Source organism: Palaemon carinicauda, chromosome 8 (assembly GCF_036898095.1).
Source record: "Palaemon carinicauda isolate YSFRI2023 chromosome 8, ASM3689809v2, whole genome shotgun sequence".
Classification (NCBI taxonomy): domain Eukaryota; kingdom Metazoa; phylum Arthropoda; class Malacostraca; order Decapoda; family Palaemonidae; genus Palaemon; species Palaemon carinicauda.
Window position 1 is genome coordinate 21026570 of NC_090732.1, and position 10652 is coordinate 21037221.

The following is a 10652-nucleotide window of genomic DNA, read 5'->3' on the forward strand; positions in this document are numbered from 1 at the left end:
CTGGCGTTCAGCAGTCAGGAACGTTACCACATCGGCTACCACATCGGATGTTGTGGCGGATTCAATCCATAAAAGTAGCTGGAGGATGTTTGCCGACAAACAAGAAAGTAATTAACTGTTGGTTGCCTGATGGAAGTGATCACGTGAGAAATCACCTAATCAATTCAAGCAACCACGTGAAGAAGGCGAGGCTTTTAGCCAGTGCCTTGATGCAGTTAGTTAAGATCGAAAATCTCCCATTTGAGAAGGTGCGTAATTGGAAACTCGTATCCATATAAAATTTGCATTCAACTAAATTCAAAGTATATAAATGCTTTACTATCCACGTTATCATTTACTGCTTCCTAGAGACTATATATTTATCAAGCTGCCATTCATCATAATATAAGCTGCTATTTGACAAATAAACCCCAAGCAAATAATGAACTAGAAGAAGTGCTAATACAATAGTATATTTGTCCATGGTGCTCAACTCTCACTCATCGCAAGTGCTAACTCTAACATCGAACAATATACAAACCAACTAATCTAATAACAAATAGTACATATCAAAAGAAGTGAAACATTATAAACATAACAAGAATATGGTGGCAGCAGAGATATGGAGGGCATAAAAGGAAAAAAAATATAAAAGAAAAAAAGACAATCTCATTTTACGTTAAATTAACGAATTTGTTTGTAAATTTCTAAACATACAAATTTCTTCACAAATATTCGGAATTTGCAATCAAATTTCTATGGTGCTAAAGTTTATATAGAAGTGTATTTCCATTGTTCAATGTAGCTCTGATAAATCCACAAGTGGTTGGCTGAGACAGCAGCCAGCCGTCATAAATGGCGTTGAACAATGTATAAGAGATTTTCGATCTTACCCTACGAAGATTGATCGTTTTCGTTTGATGACAGCTGCCACATGTTCATCCATATGTGATTTCCTACAATCTATATATGATTAACTATACTGAGATAGGTCGTTGCTCCTGGCGAGCTTCAGTTATAAAATAAACAGGACAACATCTTTCATGTTTATAAGTTCCGACATGTGAGGAAAAAAAAAACGCAGGTTTACTAATTTGAACAAAACAGAACAAAAAAAAAAAAAAAATAAAACAATCTGCTTTTATTTATGCCAAAAACCTGTTAACTGCAAGAGAGTTTACGCATAGGACTCATCCCATTTTTAGGGCTGAAAAAAAAAACATCTTAAAAAAAAAGAAAAAAACAACAACTTCATTATAACATATAAAACAATTCAGAATAAAATTTATGTACACAGATTAATGTTAATAGAAATAAATGAAATTTGTTAAATAGTATCTTAAAACTGATATACACATAAAGATATAATTGCCTGAGGAGATTAACCTGTCTGGGCTAGACCAAAGGACTGACTACCTGGAGGACAGCATTCACAAAGAAAATTTAAAATTTCCAACTTCAGCGATGTGGAGGTGGATGTACACAGACACACACACACAGACACACCCACCCACCCACCCACCCACAAACACACACACACACACACACATATATATATATATATATATATATATATATATATATGTGTGTGTGTGTGTGTATACGTACATACATATGTATTCATATATACGGGCATATATATTCTTATCGGGTTTAGAACGCTGAAATAATTGCTTTAAAGCTAATTATATCACAAATTTTATTGCTATATATTTACGTTTAAATTTATCAACCTAAGTTTTATACAAAATATTACACTGGCTTTGCCAAATAGTAATTTAGTATCTATACTGTATATAATGTGAGGTCATCCATTCACTTGGATAATTTCGAATTAGTATAGGACTATAAAGCTTAATGCTTAACATGGACTCTAGGCACGGAATTAAGAATGATATTTCAGTAAAGTTAAGCAATTCTAATATTTCATGAAAACACAAATTAATTTCTCCGGAATAACTTAAAAAATTAACGAATCCTTCTTAAGAAAAGACTTCAGAAGAATACTCGGTTAACTATTCAAGAATACTTATTTAAGTATTCGGTGTATTCTTGGTGAATTACGTCTGTCAGTAAAACATCGTGTCTCAAATACTTTACTTATACTGAGAAAAACATGAACAATTTTGAAGTTTATTGGTCACGTGACCTGTTTTCTGCAATGATTCCAAAATCATAATTTTCACAAGTGAAAATTAGAATAAAAATTTAGATAATCAGGTCGAGTTAGATATTTTGTTATTGCTTTGTATCTACACTATGGACTGTTTTCTTTTATGCAAAAATCTTATTATACTAACAAAACTGTTATAAACTTGCATTTAAAAAACAGTAAATGCCTAGCAACATTTATTCCAGGATTTTTACTGTTTTAAAAACAGATATATTGACGTGAAGGAGTGATATTACGGTCAACAACCTTTCAGAGATAATAACAAAGTAAGATAGAATTACGGTCGCCTGTATTCTACTGGAATACAGCTGGGAACAGTATATTTTTACGGAGAATTTCCGATTACAATTACGTTTTTTTTTTTTTTTTTTTTACTGTGAAGAAGCGTATAACATTGTCAAAGCGTTTCTAAAGATTTACAAACCAACATTGTCTATTGAAAGACCAAGAATTATACTTATATAATTTAGTATAAATGTAATATTTATGTACTATTTGACATGAGTATCTTTAACTTACAAGAGTAGCATTATAAGTTGAAATGGGAAACCTGCTGGATAGAAATGAGTCATTCTGTTCATCAGTTGTCAGAAAGTGAACTTCGTGTTGCAATGGTTCACTTTTGTTAGGAGTCCCGAGAGAATGACAGCTGTTAGAGGAAAATGAAAACGAGACAAGTGTTCAAATTTCTGATTGTAGATAACAACTCCCAGGGCATTTGAAGTTAGATTGAATACTTTGACTTCCGGAAATATTGTCGTAAAAGAGTGATATTACGGTCACCAACCCGTAAAAGATAAAAACAAAGTAAGGTAAAATTACGGTATTTTACTGAAATACGGTTGAGAACTACATTTTTACTGAGAATTTCCGATTGAAATTACGGTTATTTTTCTAACAGTGTTGTTCTCTGGGAGCTTTTCCATGTAAATTCTATATTTTCATTATATGTTCATCCTTGCCAAGATTCTTGGACATGATGTGTCGTACCAAACTAGTGGTATTTTTAAATTCATATCAGAAGCAGGTCTTCTGAAAGCTATTTAATTTTTAATGACATCTTTGCTTTTATGGTTTTAATTGAATACTCTTTTATTCTTTATTTATAATAAATGATATCGGCGTCAATGATCTTCGATGTCAGGATGCCAGAAAACCTCAAATCAATCAATCAATCATCATCGAAATCCTTTTCTTCTCCTTGCCTTCCACATTCACTTTATTGGCCATGTTTTATTAATAAGATACGATAACATGGATAAGAAGGAGGCCATTTGTAGATAAAACTTGAACATTTTATGCTTTATGCTCGCTCCATGTTGTCTCATTTTTATATTTTATTTACAATCATCATACTTAAGTTTAAACAACACTTGTATTCCGTGAAGAGGTCGCTGGAACCGGCAATATGAATAATATAATCAAATTTATAAGATTTTATAAGAATTACAACAAGATTAAACGAAAAAATACTTCAATTAAAAAGCCTAAATGTTTTGAACATGGGGACTAAAGTTTTTTCTTAAATCTAGAAAAATATCTCAGGGATTTTACTTCAACATTAAGTACCCGAATGCAACCAAATTGTATATAAAACCATTGAAATACAAAATGAACTCAACATTCGAATTGATGGAGGCGAGAATTTCCGAAAATGGAAAAATAAATCGCAACGTTGCCTTCTAAGAAATGCTTATCCAAGTTACACGATTAATGGTTAAACAAAATGAAATCAAGAAAGTTTAGCTCATAATAGAGAGCGGCGAAAGATTCACTTCAGGTAAAATGAAAAGTTGCAAAAAAAAAAGAAAAAAAAAAAAGAAGAAAATTCCGAAGGTTTTTGTGAAGGGGGAAAGAGAAACCACCGAACTATGTAAACGTTTGTATCCAAAATGCAAATCTGAACATTTGAATCTATGCTCAGACTCTTTGTGTGACGGAAAGACTAAAAGGAATCAAAGTTACTTTAAGCGTATTTTATGAATAGTTAAACACAGTATAATTCGGATAAGAAAAGTATTGGCTGTACCCGGGCTCTACTCGTTCCTATGACTTCCTGAAGTCCCAAACACTTAAAAAATAATTTATTCAAGTCCATGTCACTTTTTACGGTACACTTTTTATTATTGCAAATCAAACTTTACTTTTAGTAATATTTGCACCCGATTCGTTGCATTTAGTTTAAATTATTGAAACGCAGTTAGCCTTGGGAATGATTATTATTTCGACTAATCGATTGCAAAGAATTTGGGAATATCTATTATTTCGACTAAACAATTGCAAAGAATTTTAATTTCTCGTCAAATGTTATCAATGGCAATAATGATAACTGACAATAGATCCCAGGTCAAAATTTAATGAAATCGATATAAAACATCACAAGTGATTTTATTGTTAATTACTATTAGTAGTTCAATAAGAGAAGAAATAAACTAAAATGATTAATGCAATAGATTATTAAAAAAAAAAAAAAACAGAAATTAATCACTGCATGAAAGAGAACTTTGCTGATATGAAAACAAGAAAACAAATACTGCACAAGTTTTAAATCTACCAAATCAGTCTTCGTGGAACATAGTTTCTCATTTAATCGAGTGACGCAAATATCGGTCTCGCGATAACATATTTTTCCCTGTTGGGGTCTTTGGTCTTATAGCATCCGACTTTTCCAACTAGAGCTGTAGCTTAGCTGATAGTAATGATAATGATAATGACGACGGGCAAAGCTAGTCTATATCAGATTAGGTATTTCTCAAGTTCCAAAAATAACAAGAAGGATACTTCAGTTTAATCTCTCTGGATAAAAGCAAAGAGGACATTAATGTTGAATTTCTTTTGAAATTCTTACAACGGGATTATATTTGTGTACCTATGAAAAAAACAAATAAAAATGAGCGTACATAATTATATTCAGATCTGTGGCTAACGAAAAACGTAACTAAATGGCTTAAACGTTATGTCTTAATTCTTTTCCAGAGAGTGGCCAAACGCAGGACAATCTTTTGTCAAAGAGTAATAAGAGGCTAATGTATACCCATACTATTTTACAAGACTCAGAAAGGTATCGTGACACCTTTTTCATCTTTCTGTAAACGCTGTTATTTTTTTTCTTTTTACTTTCGTTTTATTTAAACGTTTAGTTTAATATTGTGGAACGTAGTTTAAAATTGTGCAGCCCTTCAATTTAAATGTTAACTTTTTTCTTTATTTGGAATCTGTACTCTGTTTAACACTAACTAGAAATTAACTATTAGGAGTTGCTATATAAAGATATCCTCCAGTGTAAAAGGTAGGTATTGAAATTTATACATGTATCTTTGAGCTGATAATTCTAGAAAGATCACTCTCCATACTAGTTTTCAATATTACTTTCCGAATATCTTATCTAAGCAAAGAGAACAAGAAAATGGTTGAAATATTCTTCCACAACCGAGTATTGCTGAAATAAATAGAAATGATCCGAATGAAGCGGAGAGGAAGAACATTTCCATGTCTCAGATTCTCTACCTGAAGTATATTTACCTTTGGATGAGCTTCTTGCCGAATTTCTTTCTGTGAAAAGGTGGACCGTGGTGGGTGGAAATGTACAACGGAAGCCTTGGCGATCATCTTTAGAACCCGAAGTCTCAATTTCCATGATAGTGTTTTGTAGACCAGATTGAACCGTTTCTCTTAGAAGTCATATGAAATTTTTTCCCTTAAGGCTGTACCGTCTCTCCTCTGTATCGGGTCTTTTATGTCGTGATTAGAGTCGTTTCAGAGGGACAATTCAGCTGGTCAAAGTCGAGTTTCTGGCTTATGATGAGTCGGCGATGGTGTAAATACTTTCAATTTTCAACCGAAGGGGAAACATTGATACTTTCTATGAATGTTCCTATTTTCTTTTCTGACTGATTTTGGACGCTGATGGGAAGTGTCATTTTGGCTCTGTTTCATAGCTGGTATCGAACTGAAAACAAAATAGGAACAGTCTTCGCGATACGATGAGTGAAGCGTACTGACACACGGGTAAGTTGTTACGATGTATAAGTAGTAAATCTAGTCATGGAACTACACAACAGTTAGGGGCGGGGCCACGAGAGAGAGAGAGAGAGAGAGAGAGAGAGAGAACACAAGTGTCAGTATACTGTATGTAATAAGTTTGTTTACACGTGTTGCAGTGAGCTGTCGATATTCATCTTTCTATTGACAGAACAGCACTTAGATGTCAAACATATGTATTAGTTCATTTGTATGCGCTCAGAATAAAGGCAACGGGCACATATCATTTAGCTAGGAATTTAGCAATTCTATTTATGTGGCCTTTTGTGTCCCTTGTCTATTAGTTTTATTTAGAGGACATATACTGCCTTGGATGAGTCATCCATGTGTTGTAGAGTACTGTACGTTATGGCATCGGCAAAGATAGCTAGCTTTGTTCCTTTCAGCCCTTTAAAGTGCACTCTTTAATTTATTGAATGCAATAGGTATATCTGTGTTGTCTATTTCTGTTGTATTCTCTTTTATAGCTCTCCATCTGAAAAAATTTAGATCTTTCTGTTTTTGATTTGAGTCATGACAGGAAAGCAGACTTTACTCTGTCAACAAAGCCCTGTAGTATTCTAGTGCCTTCTTCTCTTGGGGGGGGGGGGGGGGATGCACATTCTGTGACTGTGAGCTTCTTTCATTCTTATATCTCAGCAACTTTTTTCCCGTAATGTTGTTGCTGGAGTCTAGAGCCTAATTATGACAGGCAATTCATTCAACCTATAGAATTTATCTTGATAAGCTTTTTACTCTGTTTATTATGTGATTTAAGTCCTTGCTCCCCGAGTAGTAGCAGCATACGTCTTTGTAAGGAATTGTTGACCTCTCTTTTTGGGGCATGGAGTTGTCAGCTGCGCGAGGAATGCTTTTAGTAGAATCATTTTCTATGAAATTTATGTTATTGGCATGATGTTCCATGTAATTTTTCCTTAGTTAGCTATATTTCCCTGTTGAGCCCTTGTACTTATAACATTTTGCTTTTCAAACTAGGGTTGTAGCCTAGGTAGTAATAATAGTAATTATAACTATCTGCAAATCGGGACGGATATTGTTTATGAGATCGACATGGTCCCTCGTTGATGTTGCTCACTATCACGCAGTTCACTGTAATGTTGCTACATTTAACAGCATATTTAAGAAGGCTACATGATAGCTGTGTCTTTTCAATTGTAGATATTACCAAGGAATTTGGCAGGAACAGAGAAAATGTTTCACATCAATCCCTGAAATTTTCATTTGGATATGTGAATTATGCTAGGAACAGATTACTCCACCGCCAAAAATAACCATTTAACCCATACCGAAATAAACGTTTGTTGTGGTTTTTTTATGGCAGATATCAACATTAAAATTGGTATGGGCAAAGTAAATATCCATCCCATGAATCCCTGAAAATTTCATTTTGATATGGGACGCATTAAACGAGTAAGGTAATTTACGGGGCCGCCGAAAATCGGACTCCAGCAGATATTGAAAAATGGCTACTGTGTCTTTTTCATGAGAAATATCAAATCCGTAAATTGGTATGAATGTAGTTCACATAACACCCATAAAACCTTGTGAAAACCATTTGGATACCTGTAAAACTCTAGAAATAATTTTCAACTAACTGATTTTCTAGCTAAAAGTCGTCACTTACGAACAAAAGTAAGGGCATGCCTATAGTAGGTATACGAGTAAAAATAAAAATTGGCAGAAACAAAACTCTTATATATATATATATATATATATATATATATATATATATATATATGTATGTATATATATATATATATATATATATATATATATATATATATATATATATATATATATAATAGTCCCTAAAAATATCAGCTACTCCCCCCACATCCCCCATCTCCACTCAAAAATCTATGGCGATTGAAAAATGGCTACTGTGACTTTTCTACGGAAAATATCAATACGAAAATTGGTATGAATGTAGTTTGCATAACATCCATTAAACCCTGTGAAAACCCATTTGGATATCTGTAAAATTCTAGGATTTATTTAGCTAAAACTCGTCACTTACGAACATAAGTGATAGCCAGGGTATGCCTATAGCAGGTATGAACATGAATATTGGCTGAAAAACTTATATCTTTCTAAATAATCCCTTAAAATTTCATTTGAATATATTTACTGGTATAGGAGTTATTGACTTCTCCGCCGAAAATATTAAATTTTGGCATTTCATATAAAGTCACCCACTTTGCTCGCAACAATAAAAGTGGTCATGGAAGCCTCACGGATAGTCCCAAAGTCTTTGTTTCATGAGTGTGGTGGTAGTATGAACGGTAATTGCTTGGTTCATTGTCTTCATTGAGTTAATGTTTTGAGTGTCCACCCTTGGTGTTTGTTTGTTGTGAACCTCTGAATAAACGAAGTGCGCTGAAGTGGTCCCTGCAACCGTTACTTCCATGCGAAGCGTTTATGTTTTCTCCCTACATTGAACACTTTACTTGTCGCTATGGTATGGTCCTCTTAATAAGTGTTATAAGTCCTCCTCCATGTTTGGTACCTTGTCAAAAGTGTATCTCTCGAATGAGACTGTAATATTTCCTGTAAAAGTATCAAGTCAGATAAGTGCTAACATCCCTGTGAGCAGTGTTAACACTGCATACATCCCATTAGAGATTTCTCTCTGTAGTTTCACTTGAATAAACACTTTATTGTTCACTTCCGCTGCTATTTGCCAGAATATGCACTTCATAAGTAATGATCTCTAGAATGTCACTGCTGTTTTCAATATCTCTGAGTAACTTACATGGATTTACATGGACTTAATGTTGTGTATCCATCATTGGGTGGCACTCATGAAACTGTTCAGATCTATTCGTTTGAACCCTTCCTCAATATAGATTCCACTGCGTTGAGTAACAGACTGGAGTTTGGAGGATACCATAGTCCTAGATCTATTCTGAGTAGCTCCCATTTCATCTGATCACCTGTCAAGAGAGAAGTGTGGTGGTTGTGCACTGATCAATACAGGGTTCTTAACCGTTAGGGAAGAGGAGATTGAAGAGTGATAGGATTGAGGAAATAAGTAGAGGGATGGAAGATGATATTTATTTTTCAAGGAGATCATCTGGAAGAATTATTTGGAATACATGATGACTGCTTCCTTATGCATGACTGTGAAAAGCTATCTTTCTCTACGGTCATGTTTTGGGTCAGCTGTTAGGTTTGTCAGGATGTCTGTCGTGTATAAGGCTCTTGTATAAGAGGGCTTTAATTGGTTATGCATTGGGATCAAGGATTGTTCTTTTGATCTTAGTATAGAGTCAGATTATACATCTGACAGGGCTACGACTACACCAACTCATATGTTTCCCAAAAACATTTAAATCAGAAGGTTATTTTAGCACAGCAACAACGTTAGTTGCTTAACGATTAACTATGTGACTAATATTTAGTCCTTAGCAGAGGCTAAGCAAGGAGTGTACTGGATATTCTTCGACGTTAGTTTCCAGAGCCAATGCCATTTGGGACCCAAATGCCTTTTGGGTGAAGACGACATGTAGCCAGGACTTCTTCCTGTTCATCTTCTTGGGTGGCAGGCAAGGGTGGATTGTCATCAACCCTAAGCAATAGGGCAAGTACCTATTATTTTTGCATTGGATGGCGCTCAATAGAAATATCAGTCCATCAAATATACAGTGTATTGTATTAGGGGCCTATCATTGGGTGGACAAGTACAACAGGCTCACTTCCTGGAATATGCCATTTGTGACGAGGAGAATCTTCCTTTGGTTAGGTCAGTTGTCAGGTTTGATGTCTTTTCAGACTCTCTCAGTCAGGTCTTTGTCTACTGCTACATTATCAAAAACCTCATGTTAAAAATGAATGGGAGCTCAAACCAAGGTGATGTTGCCTTTGTGAGAGCAACTGGAAAAAACATTTATTTGACATGGGTTTATAAGATTTAATCATCACGCTTAATGTTTTGCCAGCTGGCTTTTGAGTATCAACAGGTAATCAAAATTACCCGAAACCTTCCATGAACATTCAATACTTGATAGATAATTACCTTTTTTATATGAATATGAATATGGCATACAATGAACTTACATGATTCAAAAGAATAAAAGAAACTAAGATTTTTTTTTTGTGAATGGGGTATCACGGGTGTAAAAAATCAAATTCCAATTTAGACATATTTTGGCTGTGTTTTGGATATAAATGATCGCTTGATTAAGAGATGCTCTAATTGTACATTAAAGAGCTATGTTCCCTTGCCCATATTTACTGTCTGATACTTGTAATGTTGTTTATATTCATATTAATTTCCTTGTTTATCTTTATTAATTTGATATTAATATCTGTATTTTTCTTATCAATGTGTTTTCTCCTTTCTCGTAATCTTCTTCTATTAACGGTTTTTTTTTTTTTTACCAATTGTGTATGGGATAAGCACGGTTACCTTCTTTTTGAAGGACTTGCTTCGGCTTTGGGGTAGACCGTAGTCCCGATC